Raw genomic sequence first — 20,710 nt, 5'->3', positions numbered from 1 at the left:
ATATACGAACAGGAAAAAAATCCCAAAAATCTCGTTGTTTTTTTCATTTTTTTGGCAGTTATTTCTATTTTTACATCAGTAATAATATTTTTCGATTTGCAATCGATAATATTACGTATAAAATTTAACAACAAAAATTGTTTCTTTCGGGATATTTTCTCTAAAATGAACAGTTATTGAGTTATCTGGTGAAGAAGGAGAAAGAAAAGGATATTTTAGAGATTTTTTTACATTTTGTTTAATAAAACTTTAAGCATACCTTTTTCAACTGGCGCATAACAAGATAATCATTTCTGATGATATTTTGATGGCATTAAAGCAGAAATTAGCGATCATGTAAAACAATTTCAAATATTCCCCCTTTAAAACAGATACCGCCTCGACTACCAGGAGACTTTAAAATTATATTTTTTACCGACGAGGCAAATTTCATTCGATATGTCGTCAACAACTTACGCAGTGAGAATATGGGCAGAAATAAATCCAAATGAAACTGGAAAAGAAATTTATAACTCTGATTTAGTATCAATGTATGATGCTGTTTTAAGAAATTATTAATTCTGCCCCTTAATTTTCGTTCTAAAAATTTCAGTACGACTTCATTTCACCTTTTTTTTCTTCCTGTTTATCCTCCGGGAATCACCGTCAGGTATTAATTAAGAGGATGAATAAGGATGATATATATGAGGAGTGTAGTCTTGTATAGTCTCAGTTCGACCATTCCTGAGGTGTATGGTTAATTGAAACCCAACCACCAAAGAACACCGGTAACCACGATCTGGTATTCAAATCCGTATAAAAGTAAACTCTTTACTAGGATTTGAACGTTGGAACTCTCGACTTCGAAATCAGCTGATTTGCGAAGACGCGTTCACCAGTAGACCAACCCGGTGGTTCACTCATTTACCTGTGTAGCTGAAATCCGAAGGAAATTTTTTAATATCCGTAATTGGGAAACGAAGTATTTTAGGATATATATTTTTATGAACTTTTTGACGAGTAGATTAGTTTATAAAAATCCTGGGAGAACTTCGTGGTACACTCTGTATAACTTTTCTGATCGTTAATTTATTACTTTTCCATAAATATATATATATATATATATATTAGATTTTGTAAATATATGATTCATTACATTTCTATTGAAACTGTTTTCATGTATATATTTTTTTAACACCCGCGCAATGTACATTCACTTTAAAATACTTCAATCATGAAATTCCTATACAAATTTTTCCATTTTATTTTTTATATAAAAAAAACGTTATACCACAGTTTTTTTTTAATTTTACATCGAACAAAATAATCTTCCCTCCTTTTTTCCCATATTTATTTCTGGATGAGTGGTATTGAATTTTATAACGTGTGAAAATTGCCACACCAACCTCCATCGTTGACTGGACACACCAATTTAAAATTAAAAAAAAAAAAGAAGATTTTTTTATTATATTTAAAAGTTTAATGTACCCATTCATGATAAATTTACGTATTTCAATCGTAAATAAACGGTCAGGGCTGAATTTTCGAGCGATTCTCTTCTAATCAGATAGTTATCTCTAATATGTAGATTATTCCTCATTTTTGTGTTAAAAATGCTGATAAATAATAATTAAATCAGCTGAATTCATAAAAATGATTATTGGAATTTTTTCCGAGCAAGACACAGTACTAGACACTTTATGTCACGTGAAATATCCGAGTTTCAGAATACTCGGTACTACCATAAAAATAGTAGTTATATCGGGTAACAGACCCGATATAACATATGAGTAAAAAATATTTTGCATGGTCTTACCATTATCCGACAAAACCTGAAAGTGGCGACACAACCCTCTCCTACTTTCTTATTTTTTTTGGTTTTTGTCAAGTAACCAGAGGCAGGTACAGGCGTAACTCACACAGTAAAAGTAGCAGAAACGGTGTTGTTTGTGTTATCAAGTCGTAAGTCGTACGCCTTTGAAAATTTAAAGCTGATTTTCTCGTTAACATAAAAGATATCGAAAATTTCAAGTGATTTCCAAATTTGATTTGACCATAGGTTTAGCCATTATGCAGTTGAATATCACAATTTGGTTGTTACTAGAAGCCATTTTAAACGGCCACTATTTTTAAACGGTGAAATATTTCGTGACGGGAATAGACCTTTTTTCTTTCCATGAATATAAATTATATCAATACAAACTTTCCGTTCAATTGGTTAAATAGTCTTTTGTGTGAAAGAGTAATAGAATCACGGAAAGTTCTAGATTTATGTACTAGGTGATTCAAAAAGGACTTCACAAATTTAATAGCATATAAAAATTTATTGAAATAACTTAGAGATTCGGTTGAGGTCTCATTTCATAGAAAAACCCATCTAGTTAGTTACTCAACATTCATTTTTGTTAGATACGGCTTCTATTTGTAATACGACATGTACTCCACCTTAAGTGGACTTTATTTAAGAGTATAGACAGCAAGACGGGCTTTACCTTTACAGCTGCGGCGTTAATTCGAAGTCATAGTTCAACAAGATCAGCAGCCAAAGGTGCTATATAAATCCAATCATTAATGAAATTGCATTAGAAAGAATCTAGCGCGATGAATTCTGAAGAGCGAGATGGCTATGAAGTTGGACCGTCACGATCAACCGACCGACCTAGGGACCGAGTATTTAAAAAATCTCAGACTTCTAGCTAGTACTGGGGATGGTGCTTTGTGTTGCTGATAGTAAGGATGTCCATCTTGGTCATCATCGTTTAACTGAGGAATTAAAAAATTTTGAAGCATGTCCAGATGAACGATACAATTTATGGTTGCTTCATGGTAGAAGAATGGTCGTTCTGTCTGGAAGAAGAGTAATCCGCCTCGACGTAGGCTTGGTGCCAAGAGTAAATTGTATGCATACTAGCAGCCTCTCCTACCGTGCTCTAAGAAAATTACATTGAACTGCAGTTACTGACTGCAAATCGTGAAACCAAAACATACAGCATGCACATTTCGCACCAGTAAATGTATCTTAATATTATTATTTTAAAATTATTATTAATTGTTTAATTTTAAATAATTATTTAACTTAATTTTATCGAAGGCTCAGAAATCTAAGCATAATTTTTGATCAGCCGACATTTGGTAAGGAAGCGTTTCCCACCCTGTTTTGTTACTATATATGTGCCTGGTATAGTAACTCAGATGTGAACTGGCGCACAGTATACGGACGCGCTGATACAAGGATCACCACAAAGATGACCGCGTAGTTTTCCCACCATAGCAGCACTGCAGCCTCACCACTCTCAGGCTCCAATAAAAGAACCCGCACGAGAGTGATTTTTCAATTCATCGTCGACCATCACTTGGAGAAGAACAAGAAGATGGAAGAAGACAGAAGAAGTCCCCTGGCCGGTTCAACGTGGGACCTCCCGGCGGAGGCCAACATCCCCGCGGGAACAGCAGGCCTGGCCGCCCCGCTGAGGAAGCCGCTGGACGCAGACGTTACCTTCCCACTCCAGCTCAACGGGCTTCAATCGCCCTGGCCGATGGATTCAGTAGCAGTAACCACCCCAGCGTGGGATCGCTCGGGAAGAATCGCCTCGGCGAAGGATGACTGACGCCGACCCAATACTGCGGGGCTCTGGTGGCCACCACTGCTATGCTGTAGTGGGAACCCAACTGCCGCTGAGGAAAAAACCCGTCTCACTTCAGTGGACGAGCCGAAATTCCCGGACTTCCTCGGAGACCAACTTCCAGACCCATCAGCTCTTCTCACAGCTAACGAAAAAAAATGGCCTTTTCAGGGACACCACAAGGTTATGAATCGCAAGCCATCGAAGCCATTCGTTGACAACACCCCTTCTCCGGGCTATCATAAGGTTAGTAAGTTTCACCTGCCGTCGAAGCCATTCGGCGACAGTTTAAATGAATTTTCTTCTTTATTTTCACGAGTAGAACATATCCTGAAATTTTATAACATTCTTTAAGAATCACGCTGGACATTACTTATTCTAGCAAATCTATATTTCAATGTATTTTTAGATTTCATACTGGTTCTACAGGTAACTGTCATATCTGTAGTTAAAGCGAGTTCATATTATATTTTTATAATTTACGGTGAATTGTTTCTTTCTTTCTTTTTGTGTAAATTCGGGTAATTTATGGTTTTTTAAATTATGATAATTATTAAAATCTATAAATCGTAAAATGATCGAACTAGTCAATATTTATAAAATAATATTATTATTATTACAACTAAATCCTATGTTGGGATTCGAACGTAGTGTTTCATCTCCTCTATTATTTGTAAAAATAAATAATTATATAAAATGTGTAGTTCTTATTCATTGAAAAATAAATAAATTTGTCTGTATTCAGTTAGCCTAGTTAACAACTGATATTTTATATTAATAATGTAACAATGTATCTAATTCTGTATTGTTTAATCTTTATCCGTACTTTACAGAGTAATCATGTTCACCCTCATCAATTCATATATCATACATTCTTCAAAAATATAATATTTATTCAATGTAAAAATTAAATAGCATATTAAATTATTTTGGAATATTAACTGAACAAGAATTTATTTATTCTACAGTGAGTAAGAAGAACTATAAAATATACATATTTATTAATTTTTACAAATAATGAGGAGATAAAAAACGTGAGTCCACGTGGAGCAGGGTTATAATTATTTTATATATATTAGCGTAATATTTATAAAAACAAATTTTACCAGTATCTCTTTTAAAAAAGGTAAATTAAAAATATTTATAACAATAATTCTGTTTTAAGTTTTGTTTATTTCTTTCATTAGTCTTTATACAAAAGAAGGATTTTTGGTACTTACGTATTAACGCCACCGCAGCTACAGCTTTATTTAAAAACAAAGTAGTCAATCGGATTTCGGTGGAAAATGGGCTGATATAGAGTTTAACATAGATTCAAAACAGTCTCTTTATTAATTTTAATAAGTGGTTATTTATATTTATTTATATTATAAATATAATTTAACCATTTTATAAATTCATAAAGAGACTGTTCATTTTCCACCGAAATCCGATTGACTAGTTTGTTTTTAAATAAAGCTGTAGCTGCGGTGGCGTTAATATGTAAGTACCGGATTTTTTAATATTAAAAATGCGCATGCAGTAAAAAGTTTATAACTGTATAAATAAAAGTATAAATGCTCGTTTGTTCAAAATCTTAAATCTCCGAATATTCTTCACCGATTGCTTTGAAATTTTGACACAAAGTTACATTCGCATACGCGTGTTTTTTTATATACCTAAAATATCATACCTGTGTCATTTAAAATCATGCTTTTTTTTTAAAAATACGCTTTTTTTTGTCTGACATTGCTTTTTTACATGCTATAAAATATCTGTTTCACCTCATCCTCTGACGTAATCCCTGACGCTGATGTTAGAGGCATAGAAAAACTGTAACACAGTATATAGGAACCGAATTATATGCAACATAAAAAATTTGAAAAATGCCTAAAATATGCATGAAAAGTGTTAGAATATGCAACTTTAAATAATAATAAGAAATTATTAATAATTAGTTTTTTTATTCCAAAATCAGCATACAATTAAGAAGTACTTGAATAACATATCGATATATTCGAAAATTAACAATTATTTAACATTTTGTTACTTTTGTAAACATAAACATACAGAAGTACTGTTCTACGACTGCTAAGTACGCTCTAACAGCAATGTAGATAATAGGTTAGGCTGACTATTACGTAAGATTTCATTTATTACCAAGGTACCCTACTGAACACTATTGTAAACTAGCTTTTACCCACGGCTTCGCTCGCGGTTAACCTTTAAACGAAATACGCGAGCAACTATGTCATGTCGATCAGTGGCTTTTTGCCCGGGCATTATCTCTTTAGTTACATCCTGCCACGAAGGATTACAGGAAAAAGTTACAAAGAGGTCAGGCCTGCCGTAAGTGTCTTGAGTTTATTCATGCAGATAACGGGGACTGTTCACAAAAGTAGAAGGCAGAATAACCTATGTCTATCTTGCCTATGTCTTTAGGTCTAATATTACCATCTGCGCTAATCGCATCTTGTAGATGAATGTAATTTTCAGCTCGTAATTTCGTCTGGTTTATAGAAATGTAACGAAGGCGTTCGCTTTAATATAATTTAATATACATATCTACCAAGAATTGATGAAAGAGTTGCCTTGACCGCGAAAGGAGATTGAAGTAGTGCTTTCGAAGCATCATGTGATACGCATAAAAATCCATGCAGGAAACTTTTTTATTGGGAACTGGCTGTCTTGTTGTTGGATAATTGACTGGAATATTGAAATGATATCCTGGCTCACCTTTACTGAAAATTAACGGGTACTGCAAAGCATCATAAAATTTATGAGTATCGGCTACGCGTTTCAGCGTATTATCATGTGCCCGTAACACTATGTCTAGTGGAGAGCATGGGTTACCGGTAACCAAAACAGCAACTTCATTGATCATCGGCGCATTATAACGCCTCTCATGTTCGCCACGTGGAGTCCGATCAGCATGAATGACCACTATGTAATTATCTGGAGGCCAGTTTTCTATTGCACTTTTAAAGGTATTTACCAACAAATTGTGGCTGTGTAACATTCCTTGAATTTTCAATACTGTATCTCTTTCGACTCCTTCAATATACTGACAACGACGGATTTCTTCATTTTCTTCATCACCCGTAAAATACATCTGCAAAAATTTATGCTGTTCATTATCTGCTGGAAAAAGTGATCCAATTTGACGATATATCTTGTCCTTGTACAGTAAAAGTTTGTGAAAATCCGGGAATTCTTATCACTTTATCTACTCCAAAGGATGTCATTTGGAATAATATTTTTTTCACTATATTACCGACGGTATTACAGTGTTGGATTGGCACTTTATTTCATTTACTTACTGGAACGCCAGATGGCGTAGAATTTGGTCAAATTTTTTGTCGGACGATCATACCTACCAATATAAATTTTTTTACCCTCCCGATAAAATATTGTTTTTTTTTTTTTTACTAAAAAGTGTCCTATGTCCTTCGCAATACCTTTGAGAATATGTGTACGAAGTTTCATGATGATCGGTTGAGTATTTTCCGCGTGAAAGTGTAACAAACTCATATTCACATTTATAATACAGGATGATTCAAAGAAACGGAAAAATTAAAAAATTAAATAACGTTAATGAAAAATTTTTTTTAGAAAATGAATTTTATTTGCTGTAATTGTACAAATGTTGCCATTTTAGGATACATACATTTTAGTTTATTTTTTAAAGATCACATCTTCCAGGTGACCTCCTCTTCTACGTAAACACTCACGAAGTCTCTTCGTTAAATTGTTCACGGTTTGACGTAAGATATAAACTGGAATTTCCGCAATTGCGGAAATCTCGGATCTTTGCCTTTAGTTCTTCCGTTGTAGCAGGTCTACTGTGGAACATTTTGCTTTTAAGGTGACCCCCCCCCGTTAAGTAATCGCAAGCTGAGAGATCAGGCGATCTGGGAGGCCTTCTAATGTCACCATTTCGTGAAATAACACGTTGTCCAAACAATCGGCGTACAGCTGCCATCGATATTCGTGGAGTATGTGACGTTGCTCCGTCTTGTTGAAACCAGGCTATGTTAAGAATCGGTGGAAATCTCTTTTGTTGTTCCACAACAAAGTTTTCAAGAACGGCTACGTAACGAGCCGACGTCACTGTAATCGCAAGACCGTTGTCATCCTCAAAAAAATAAGGGCCTATAACACCGTAAGATGACATAGCACACCACACGGTCGCTTTCTGGCTGTGCAACGGACGCTGGTGTAGCTGCGTAGGATTTTCTTGCGCCCAGTATCTGAAATTTTGCTCGTTAACAAATCCACTGAGGTGGAAATGCGCTTCGTCAGACATCCGCAGTTCGTGAACAAACTCTTCGTTATCATTTATCTTCTGAATCATTACATTACAGAATTGTGATCGCACAACTGCATCCTTTGTTTTCAGTTTCTGGACGATCTGCAACTTGTACGGATGGAATTGGAAGTCCTTCACTAACATTCTTCGAACACTTGAACTATGCAAGCGTAAAGGTGCTGAGAGACGACGGATTGACCGATGTGGGCTGAATGTGACAGCATCTTGTAAAGCTTGAACATTCTGTGGTGTACGGACGGTTCGCTCACGGCCTGGAGGTTTCTTTTTCATTGCCGAACCAGTTTTCTCAAAATTAGATATCTGTGTTTTAATTGCATGTGCTGATGCAACACGGTCGTGCCGTCCCAGATTAAAATGACGGCGAAATTCTCCACGCGCTCCTTCCACACTGTCATTGTCTTTGTAAAACCCTTTGATAGCAAATGCACGTTTCGCACCACTCCAAGGATCCATGACAACTAAATGGCAGGTTAGGTTTGAGAGGCTGGCGCCACTTATCAAGTGGTACCAATCGCCCACGACTACCAACATAACTTTCAAAATTTCGCGTTTCTTTGAATCACCTGTATTAGTAAGGATATAGCGAAAATGTGCTTTATCACTAGATTTTAAGGAAAATATAGAATAACCGGTGAGAATGGCATTAATATGCAAATGCATATATTCCGGTCTCTAGTAATATATATTATATATATATATTACATTACGTATGATATTTTGCATACACAAATCATTAGACTAAGAAATTTTGTTAATTAAATCTCTACTGTATTTAACGTAAACTGGTAATAGTATAAAAAAATTTTGTTAAATGTTAAAAAAATATTTGGTTCGTCCAGGTTTTGGTTTCATGAAAAGTTTAACTAACATTTATGATCCATTCTAATCTGATAAACATTTTATATTTTCGTTTTTGTAAATAGTTTTTCAGAAAGCGTTTTAAATATGTTATGATAAGACAGATTTGTAAAGACATTAAAGATATCCTAAGAACTTTCATTTATTGATAATTTTTGAAATTGACTAGAAAGAAATATTACGTTGAGTATAGCTCTCTTTCTCTCTCTCTCTCTCTCACTCACTCTCTCTCTCTCTCTCTCTCTCTCTCTCTCTCTCTCTCTCTCTCTCTCTCTCTCTCTCTCTATATATATATATATATATATTACGCTGAAGTGAACATAAATAAAATTTTGTTTTATTAGATTGACTAGGTGTTTAGGGAGTTTTATAATCAATTTTTGTTGGTTTGGTAGATGCTGGCTTTTGTTACAGAAGGAAAGATATTTTGTACTTTGGGATAACTTGTAATTTCAATTGAATTGAGTGCCAAGTATAAACATTTTCATCGTTTTTCTTGCAACAGTGGTTCTATATTATTACCAAAATTAAGATTAATCTTAAAGAAAAATAAAATATGAATTTTATTAAGATAAAATATGGATTTTGTTAATATAGATTTATTATTATTATTTTATTTATACAGAATATTTTTTTTAAATTTAGTGATTAAATTGGAACAAACACATTTTTTTTTGTGTTAAAATATAAAAATATATTATAAAAAATTTAGTAATTTTCAAATTCAAAATTTATCACATCACTATTTTGGGTACACACCAGTTTAAGATATCTTTAAAATGGTGTTTGCACAATGAGTGTTAACTTAAAAATATTTGAGTTACTATCCCTAAGTCACCCCCGAAAAAGGGGTTGAAATTCTATTTCACGTTATAAGGTAAAACAGTTGACCGATACCTTATCCTGAAAGTATTCTATTTGGAATAGTTTTAAAGTTGTTGAGGGGTTTCCATACTTTTGACCCACTCTGTAGGTATATTTTGAAAACCAAAAATATGGTTATAAGGATAAATAAACGTACAGGTGATTTAATAATGAAAGTTTAAGTAACGCTTTTGTACATAAATGTTCTATTCCACGTATTTATTAATATAACAGATATCTAAACTTCCTCCTCCTACATAAACACACGCGCACGGGCACCTACATACACACGTTTAATGCTATAATGAAAATAAATGATTACTCTTAATTGAAATAGAGAAAAACAAACATAGAATCTCACAGTAAAATAGTATCGTACTGTATAACGTATTTACATTCCCGTAGATTTATATATAGAAACAATCCTATTTAAAATAATATTTAAATGGTTTTCGTTGTTGGATTTTTATATAAGTCTGATATGAAAAGCAAATAAATATAATTCAGAAATAAAGTACATTTTCAAGAGGAAAATCTGGGACATGTTCTTTCTTTATCATAAAATATTTATTTAAATTTCCTCTTGGGATTAAATAAATATTTCAACATAAATAAATAAATTAATATTCTGTAATTTAAAAATAAAAATATTGATTTTCATTTATTATAAATTAAACTAAAAATGTTATTTCAATTTCATAATTTTATTGATTTGTTATTTTTATATAGCGCAGAGTGATGAAAAAGTGACGCAACGTTATGGAATAATGTTTCCTTTCACAGTGCAGAAGAGAATATTCATTGTCATCCAGTAGATTAGATTTACCAATTATACCCAGAACCAGAATGCCTTCAATAAAAAGTATGGTGTGGATACACCAAAAAAATCCACCACTAAGCGGCTTTACACAATTTTTTCCTTCTACCTGTCCTTCCAATATTAAAGCGACTATTCCAGGATGTCTTAGTATGTGGCCTATAAGTCTGTCTCTTCTTTTAACTAACGTTTGGTTCCTGTACATGTTAGCAATTGTTCTTCTATCTCTGCATTTGAACCCTAATTTTTTTAGAATGCTGAACATTTCATTCCAGTCTACGTTATCGAATGCCTTTTGTAGGTGTATAAAAGCCAAGTATGTTGGTTTGTTTATCTTTAATCTTCCTTCTATTATTAATCTGAGGCCTAAAATTTCTTCCCTTGTTCTTGAACGACATGTCACTGCAATTCCTCAAAAAACGTTGCAACATTTTTTTAAGCGCATGCAAAATCGTATACGCCTCTAATGGGGAACCCCAGAGTGATCCCCCACCGAAACTACGGTCTTACTTTACTCCCCCGTTGTGAAGTTCCAAAGGAAGTCCCCGTCCAATTATCGATAGTGGAACACCTGAGCTTCCCATCACTTCTGGACGAGGCTGTCCCAACCATAGGTCGTCTCCAAAATCAAAGGCGGTCGGGTTTAATTTTTTGCTGCTCATCCTACAGGTGCAGCCCCTAAGTGAATGCCTTTGAAGTTTACATAAGGAACATTTAGACTCAGTTTGACAGTCTATATTTTTTAACTGGAATGAGAGAAAAATAGGTTTTCAAATAATTATTTTTCAAGTGTAATAAAAAGGGGCTATGGGTCTTATAAAACTATTTACACAATAAAAATTTCAATTTTATATAATGATTGAACATAACCGTTTACCTTATTACATCTCTGGATCATTAGTCCAAGATTTTTTTAAAGATTTTGACTACTGCACGATGAAATCCCCAAATATTTATTCTTTTCATTTTATACATTGTTATAAAAAAATTTCATTTTAAATACTATGTAATCACAATATAAAAGATACCTAAATTTTGGCCTCAAAACCTTTTAGTGAGTGGGACACAAATTGGCCTCTCAGAAAAATCTAAATTCAACGTTCACAAAAAACATAAGTGGAAGTCTTATAATTACAATATACTGTTTTTTTATGTAGTATGAAATAAAGAAAATACTAGCGTACATTTGGAAAATTGCTGTGCAGTAAATAAGCAAAAAATATTGTTTTTTTGTTTTTTTTTGTCTTCAGTCATTTGACTGGTTTGATGCAGCTCTTCAAGATTCCCTATCTAGTGCTAGTCGTTTAATTTCAGTATACCCTCTACATCCTACATCCCTAAAAATTTGTTTTACATATTCCAAACGTGGCCTGCCTACACAATTTTTCCCCTCTACCTGTCCTTCCAATATTAAAGCGACTATTCCAGGATGCCTTATTATGTGGCCTATAAGTCTGTCTCTTCTTTTAACTATATTTTTCCAAATGCTTCTTTCTTCATCTATTTGCCGCAATACCTCTTCATTTGTCACTTTATCCACCCATCTGATTTTTAACATTCTTCTATAGCACCACATTTCAAAAGCTTCTAATCTTTTCTTCTCAGATACACCGATCGTCCAAGTTTCACTTCCATATAAAGCGACACTCCAAACATATACTTTCAAAAATCTTTTCCTGACATTTAAATTCATTTTTGATGTAAACAAATTATATTTCTTACTGAAGGCTCGTTAACTTGTGCTATTCGGCATTTTATATCACTCTTGCTTCGTCCATCTTTAGTAATTCTACTTCCCAAATAAAAAAATTCTTCTACCTCCATAATCCTTTCTCCTCCTATTTTTACATTCAGTGGTCCATCTTTGTTATTTCTACTACATTTCATTACTGAAAAAATATGGAAAAAGAAAAATAGAGAGAAAGGAAAATAGTGAGAAAGAGGGGAAAAGGGAAGAAGAGAAAAGAACAAGGATACATTTTTTGAATTTGATAAATTTTTTTATTATTTTATTTTTCCGGTTTTATAAAACAAAAAAAATTGTAACCTTTATGTGGTTATTTTATATTTGTTCTTAATGAAGAATCATGATTTTGGATAAGTAATTCCATTATTATAAAATTGATTTATGATTAAAATGTAAATCATAGCATGTATAAAAATGTATAAATTTTACGATATTGAAAAAAAAAAACTAATATTGTAAAACAAACAGTAAACGTTAAACTAAAAATAACTTTATGCTATATTAGTATGTTTCTAGTGAAAGAGTTAAAACTATATTTTTATAGAAGTTGAAGTATGGTAAAGAACACAATTTAAACTTGTTTTTTAAAAGTTACAACTAGGTTACACGGAGGGTTAAAAGACAACAATATTTTATCATTATTCTGACTATGTCAAGATATTTTTTTTCTTATAATTTATAACCATTAGCCAGAACCATTATTTTATAATCTTCATGTTATTTTATAGTTTTTTATTAATAAATTTATTCAGATAATACCATTATTAGATGAAAGATAAAGCATAACAAAAGAGAACTTATATATAAAAGGGTAATTTTTTCTGTAATAATATTATAATTCGTTTAATATAAAAGGGTTTTTCACATATTAAATTTTTGCAGAAGAAAAATTTAATTTTATTTATTAATATATCAGCGATTAAATAAAATATTTTACTGTACGATGATTTTCATTAACAGGCGAGATACAAAATATTGGTTTATTCAAAAAGTTTGGTTTTGAATAACAAATATTGGTTTATTTCAGTGGTCCATCTTTGTTATTTCATTACTACATTTCATTACTTTTGTTTTGTTCTTGTTTATTTTCATGCGATAGTTCTTGCGTAGGACTTCATCTATGCCGTTCATTGTTACTTCTAAATCCTTTTTACTGTCGGCAAGAATTACTATATTATCAGCAAATCGTAGCATCTTTATCTTTTCGCCTTGTATTGTTACTCCGAATCTAAATTGTTCTTTAACATCATTAACTGCTAGTTCCATATAAAGATTAAAAAGTAACGGAGATAGGGAACATCCTTGTCGGACTCCCTTTCTTATTACGGCTTCTTTCTTACGTTCTTCAATTGTTACTGTTGCTGTTTGTTTCCTGTACATGTTAGCAATTGTTCTTCTATCTCTGTATTTGAACCCTAATTTTTTTAAAATGCTGAACTTTTTATTCCAGTCTACGTTATCGAATGCCTTTTCTAGGTCTATAAACGCCAAGTATGTTGGTTTGTCTTTCTTTAATATTCCTTCTACTACTAATCTGAGGCCTAAAATTTCTTCCCTTGTCCCTATACTTTTCCTGAAACCAAATTGGTCTTCTCCTAACACTTTTTCCACTCTCCTCTCAATTCTTCTGTATAGAATTCTAGTTAAGATTTTTGATGCATGACTAGTTAAACTAATTGTTCTGTATTCTTCACATTTATCTGCCCCTGCTTTCTTTGGTATCATTACTATAAAACTTTTTTTGAAGTCTGACGGAAATTCCCCTTTTTCATAAATATTACAGTTAGGATTTAATTCAGGAAAATATTTCAATGAATAGAAATGAATATTAGTGGAAAATTTTATTGGAAGTACAAAAGAAGTTTCCTTACTTCATCTTACCAGTACATATTTTGGAAATATGCTGGTATTGATTTACTTGAACGAATTTTAATAAAAAATTTCATGGTAAAATAAAAAAATAAAAAACATATTAAAAAAACATTGAGATTATTTTCGTTTTAATTTTTTTTTAATGCTGTTATTTTTTATCCCGAAGGGATAAAAAAAAATATATCCTTAGGAAAATAGCGATTTCTTCTTCGTTCTCCCAATGTCCGCCATTTTGTTATTTCTATATAAAAATTTATATCTCAAAATCAGATAGATGAATAACATTAATATTTGGTAAGCGTCTTTTTAATAAAGTTTTAAAATTAGGAAAAAAATATCAGGAATTAAATACCTTTGCAAATTACAAAATGACGGCCACGTTTATTTTTCAATCCGTTATATCTCCGTAAATATTAGTTTTATCAAAATTTATGTTATTTAATAAAATATTAAGAGTTTTATTTTGAACAAAATTACATTTTATTTTCTAAAATCGGTTTACAAATAGCTTAGTTAGGTCAGAAAATTTATGATGTAATTTTGTGTCTGTTTTCATCTCCACCACTTTACGTTCAATTCGATTAATTGTTTTCATTTATTGTTAATTCTAGTATTGTAAATTAGTATCAAATTAAGTAATAATATTCTCACAATAAGATTTAATATTAAATAATAATAATAAAACAATTGATATTAATTTTTCACTATTTTATAATTTTACACAACGAAATTTTTGAAGCACCTATATATAGACTACTGTTTTCCTGTCACAGCTTTACCCGGAAAATTTTTTTTTAACAACAAACTTATTTATTTTCCATATGAGTGGTAGCATCCCTCGACGTATTTTCGCTTGTTGTACGATTTCTTGCATTTCCCGTCGCGATAGTTGGTGGTGGATAATGTTCCGGCTGTATATTGTGCATCCGGTTTGATTACCTTGTTATAGAGTTGTATTCTTGCATTCCAAGATAGAGATTTTTTGTTTTAGGTGTTTTTGGTTAATTGAAAGGCTATTCCGAGAGTGTTTCTTCTGGTTTCCATTGAATTTTTCTTGACGGCATTCCAACTGATCCATTCTTCAAAATATTTAAATTATTTGAATATTTCTATGTTTTGTTTTCAAATTTTAGGATGCCTTGACGGATTTCTGATATTTTTCATTATTTTTATTTTTTCGAAGGAGATTATGAGACCCATTTTCATTGCTTTTGTTCAAGTCTGTTCTTTGGCTTCATCCCATGTCTCAGCGAGTTGGTTCACGTAGTTTCCGAAGACTAAACGGTTGATTTGTTACCTTAGTTTTTGTTCCTAGTCGGAAGCCAGTATTGATCTTTTAGTTCCGTTCTCTAATTGTTTCTACTAGGGGACAGTCGAATAGTAGTGAGGAGGTCTGTCTCCCTGTCGTACGCCAACTTTAATCTCGAAAAGGTAGGATAGAAATGAAACATTATTTTTTTATTTCTTTATTTTAAATATTGAGTATTTTTTGTACTTAATCATTATTCATAATATCATATAATGTCAAAAGTATCTTAAAAAAAAAAAATGAAATAAGAGTATAAAAAGGAGTATAAATCCCCGTAATTTTTTTTTACCGGTTAGTAGACCCACAGGCCGCATGGAAGAGAGTCAAGGGGGGTTTATTATTGTTATTATTATTATTATTATTATTATTATTATTATTATTATTATTATTATTATTATTATTATTACTACTATTCAAACCCTTCATTAGAGTTTAAATCCTTTGAAAATGATATAACGAATAGATATAGAGCAAAAGGAATTTCTGTTTGAAATTCAAATATTTAAAATTCCAATATCATAAGAAAGTGTAAATGAGGCTATTTAATAGGAATGGTAGCAAAATTGAGTATAATTTATATTTCCTTTGATCATTCTTTTTAAAAGTCTAATATCGGCAAGGATTTTTTTATTATTTTAGTTTTAAAATAAAATTTATTCAAAAGAATTCATATTATTAATTTACGATTTATTATTTTTATTTAACGGTAACAAAAAAAGCTGGCAAAGTACAAATGACTTTCCCGGCTGCACTGGTGAAATCATAAAGAACATCATTGCAAAAATTATGGTAAAAAAATTATTAAAATATAATGAAAAAGTAAAAAGATACATCCAAAATTTTAAATATTCATATTGCTATTTTAGGATGGGGTTGAAATTTTTTACCAAATTTTATTGTAATGGGTATTATGATTTGACTTCCGGAAAATTTCGAAATGACTTCGTGTTTCACATTCCCCAGATCCCAAAACCACAATCAGCTCAACAGATTATATATTTCTTGTGGACCCAATAACTGCCGTAATTTTGCGTCAATCACTATAAAATTGTTCCTTAAAAATAACTCGTTCCAAAATCTCGTCGAGCTTGTTGACAAAAACGAGGGGTTGAAAAAATGGGGTTTTTGAAGACAAAAAAACATCATACCTCCCTTAATAGTAACAGTATCGAATCCGTTAAAAGTGGTCGTTAGTCCTCTATACATAACCTTGTCTGAAGCAATTTTTGATATGACCAACCCTTACGACAAGGGATGACCAAGATTTTGCTGGAATTGTAAGAAAATGAGCTTTTCGTATGCTAAACATATCAAAATTTTTTCACATGCAACCATTGTCATATTGAGTAAATTTGAAGTTATTGTTAATTTTAAGGTTGAATATTTTTTTTTATTCCCTACTTAGCACCCTTGAAATCTACCTCCGCCTTCCGGTGTGCTGAAAGCGTTTTTTTTTTTGGTAAATTTACAAGACATTTGTGAGTAATAAAATATCAATAATTTCAGGTTTGGGTAATACGCAATGGGGGTATGATACATTGAGTTTTTCAATCTTTAAAAAAAAAAAAATCAAAAAACGATTTTTCATTATAGGAATTGACGAAGGAAACATTTTTATAGTCATTTTAAAGGGCCGTTTATGTAGAAAATATTCATTCATGTGAAAAGATATTTTTTCGTGGGGATGAATATTAAAAAAGAAAAATAATTGAAATGTCTTGTTCTGATAAAGAGCTTTAATTTTTGTAAGATATTTATAAAATCCTCTAGTGCAATTATTAAATATTTTTTTTTTTTTTTACAAAATACCCAACCCTTTTTTACAATATTTATGAAAATTTAATATAGCAAATCACCCCCTTAGGATAGTATTTTCATACCAATTTCGAAGAAAATTAGTTTTCGGAAACTGAAGTTATTAAGTTTCAAAATGGACAACATATATACCTACATTAAAACACACACATATGAAATATCTGTTATTTTGGATTTACAGATTACATTAAAAAAAAAATTATTTTTGCAATTCTAATATAAAAATATAGGATTCTTTTTTCTGTGAAGTTGTTTCTCTAAAATCTCTGCTTGAGACACAATTTTTTGAAATTGGGTAATATATTTGTGTGTTTGTATGTGTGTGTGCGCGCGCGCGGACTTGATGATATCGTCTCATGTGCTTGAAAGCTTGAAACTTGTACGTGGGATACAGAAATGGAATTTTGTAGCGTATGAAAAATGCCATGACTGACCGGGACTCGAACCCAGGACTTACGGATGAAAGCCTAAACCACTACCAGTCGTGCCACGGAGGCTGGCGAGTACTTTCTCTTTACTAATCTAAAGAATTACTTTCACTTTAGAAATCTATAGTTTCTATATTAGCCAGACAATTAAAAATTAGGGATCTAAAATTGAAAGTAATAGTAAAACAACTTTGTCTTAGAGAAAAATAAAAACTGAAAAGATGTTAAACTAATAAAAGAATTTATGCCTATGTATGTATGTGTGTGTGTGTGTGTGTGTGTGTGTGTGTGTGTGTGTGTGTGTGTGTATATATATATATATATATATATATATATCGAGATATGGTACGTCTGTCTTCTGCACCTAAAAAGCAACTTATCCTGACTGATTCATCAATGCCCAGTAACACTTACTGAGGATGAATTGATTAAACTTGTACACATTTTCTTCTTACATGTAACTGCACTAAGGAAGGTTTTTCTGAAATTCCGAATTTAAACGGTTGAAATAGAGTAACAATAAAATTTAGTATTTTTTTGAGTTTTTCGTTGGCAAATGAAGATATGAAGTTTATTTTTGGTGTGTTATTAATATTCATGTCGATACCAAGTCTAAAATGTAGGAAATTCCTAGATTATACGGTTAAAATTTATAATTTATTTTTTTTTGTAACCTGCCTTTTTTTTAAATTCTCGATAAGAAATGAAGATATTATCTTCATTTTTGATGTTTGTAATCTTACCGTGAATATTTAAAAAGAAATTCTAGACTTTTTTTTGAAATTAGATCTTGAAAGGAGTAAAGAAATATAAAAAATTTTTAATAATGATGTAAGTTGTTCTCCGTTTCCGAATATACTAAACGAGGTATTCACAAGAATGGGGCTCGAAAATACTCAAGTAAATATCTAATACCCATTTTTTGATTTTTTAATTTTATATTTTTAAGAGGTGTGGCGTTGTACGGTACGCCGGCTCAACAAAAACAACCACTGCCTTTGTTACTGTACGTGTGATGCAATTGGCTGCATCTACTTCCGATTACTTGAATAAAAAATATTTAAAAAAATTGACCACAACGCGAAACGCAAGTATTCATATAAAACTGGCGAAACTGCGACGAGGATAACAATATATATATATTCTCGTATATTCGAGAATATATATATTTATTCTGTATATATCTAAATAAGTAAAAACGTAAATGTTCGTATGTTAAAAATATTAAATCTACGAAAGTTCTTCACCGATTGCTTTAAAATTTTGACAAAATTGTATTCAAGTACGCGCATGTATTTATATGCCTACGATTTATATATTTAACATGTCACACCTGTGCAGGTAAAAACACGCTTTTTTTAAAAAAAACTAGCGCTATCTGTTGGATGTAAAAGCAACACACGCTATACTAAATATTTTACGATTTCATTTCAGTGTTTCCGAAATGTTGTGTCTGCTGTAGACTATAAAACTACTGTACCGTTTTACTCGCGAGGAAAAAGGAAGAAAGGGAACATCAGAAAAAGGAAAGAGGGAAAGATCGGAAAAGGTAAAAGAGAAGAAGGGGGAATTGGGAAAAATAAAGGAGTAAACGGGGAAAAGAAAAACGGGAAAATGATGTGAAAAGGGGAAATAAGAAAAAATAACAGTGGAAAGGGTGGAGATAGAAAGGGGAAAGAAAAACAAGGGGTAGAGAAATGGTGGAAAGAAAAATAAAGGGCGAAATGGGAAAACGGGGTAAAAGGAAAAGGTTAAATTTTGTGAAGTTCCGTAATGTTCATTTTGTTAATATTTTATCAAACTTTCAATTGTATTCATTTAATCTATACGTATACTCAAACCTAGCAATATCAAAGCATTGCCGCGTCTGCTAATATATATATATATATATATATATATATATATATATATATATATATATATATACAGGGTCATTCACGGGAACCGGATGTTTTTGAAGTGGGTTGTACTCGAGCTTTCGTGGTGGGAGGGGCACGTGGCTGGTGACTGACGTTTCCTTTGTTCATAGCATTTACATTTTAGTAGTTGAGATGGAGCCGTGGACGCTAGACCAACACCTGTACGCGTATGACAGTTTTGTGCGAAATGACGAATCCGTAACTGCTGTTCAGCGAGATTTACGCCGTCAGTTTAATATCCATCGTAATGCAAGTGTTCCTTCTCGTAACACAATATTGCGACGGGTAAACAACCTTCGAACAAGCGGTTCAATATTGAAGAAAAAACCACCGGGTCCCCGACGAACTGCTAGCAATCCGGAGATCATCGAACGAGTAAGGGAAGCCATTGTCAGAAGCCCACGCCGCTCTATTCAGAGGCATTCAGCAGCGCTTCAAATGAGCACAAGTACGGTAAGACGAATTCTGCATACAGACCTGCATCTCCATCCTTACAAGATAGCCGTCGTGCAGCAGTTAAACGAGCAAGATTTCACGCAGCGATTACAATTTTGTCGACAAATGCTTATCATTTTTGAAGAAAATGAAATTTTGTTATTGTTAATGAGTGACGAAGCCCATTTTCATCTGAATGGCTTCATCAACAAACAGAATTGCCGATATTGGGCAGAAAGATTCCCGCATCAGCTTCACGAGAGACCACTTCATAGCCCAAAGGTGATTGTCTGGTGTGCAATAGGAAAGGTCGGTGTTATTAGACCATATTTTTTGAAGAAAATGACGCTGCCGTAACTGTAACAGCTGGTCGTTACGTTGCGATGTTGAATACGTTTTTCATCCCTGAGTTCCGAAACCGGGGAATCGATTTTCAAAATGTGTTATTCCAGCAGGATGGAGCTACAGCGCACACAGCGAGGGCAACGATGGCTGTTCTCTGTAACTTTTTTCCGGGACGGATCGTTTCCAGATTCAGTGACATTCCTTGGCCCCCTCGGTCCCCCGACTTGAGTAATTGTGATTTTTTCTGTGGGGATTTCTGAAATCGCGTGTGTACGGCAATAAACCGCGTACATTGGAGGACCTAAAGATCGCAGTTCGTCATCACGTCACCCAGATTGATTTAGACATGCTGCAAAGAATTGAGGCCGGTTACCGTGAAAGGCTACAACA

This window comes from Lycorma delicatula, chromosome 13, assembly GCF_047948215.1.
Source record: "Lycorma delicatula isolate Av1 chromosome 13, ASM4794821v1, whole genome shotgun sequence".
Taxonomy (NCBI): Eukaryota; Metazoa; Arthropoda; class Insecta; order Hemiptera; family Fulgoridae; genus Lycorma; species Lycorma delicatula.
This window is presented reverse-complemented; position numbering follows the sequence as displayed.